The following is a 454-nucleotide window of genomic DNA, read 5'->3' as shown; positions in this document are numbered from 1 at the left end:
GGTTCACCCAATTATGTGTCTGTGGCATGTATGTATCCGGTGGTAATACTGGAAGACAGAGTGCTTTGGGCCACGGCCAAGACTCAATAAGTAGCTATGTTCAAGAATCATCATACTTAACTAGGAGAATCAATAACACTATCTGGATTCTGAGTTCCTAAAGAAGCCGATCATTCTGAATTTCAAAGGATAGAGTGAGATGCCAAAACTGTTCAGAGGCAAAAAGCTAAAAGCCCCGCTCATCTAATTAATACTGAACTTCATAGATGTTTTTGGAATTCATTGCATATTCTCTTCTTTTTTATCTTATTTGATTTTTAGTTGCTTGAGGACAAGCAACAATTTAAGTTTGGTGTTGTGATGAGCGGATAATTTGTACACTTTTTGGCATTGTTTTTAGTATGTTTTTAGTATGTTTTAGTTAGTTTTTATTATATTTTTATTAGTTTTTAGT

The sequence above is a fragment of the Arachis duranensis genome, chromosome 1 (genome assembly GCF_000817695.3).
Source record: "Arachis duranensis cultivar V14167 chromosome 1, aradu.V14167.gnm2.J7QH, whole genome shotgun sequence".
NCBI lineage: Eukaryota > Viridiplantae > Streptophyta > Magnoliopsida > Fabales > Fabaceae > Arachis > Arachis duranensis.
The sequence above is the reverse complement of the archived record's forward strand: the minus strand, read 5'-3'. Positions refer to the sequence as shown.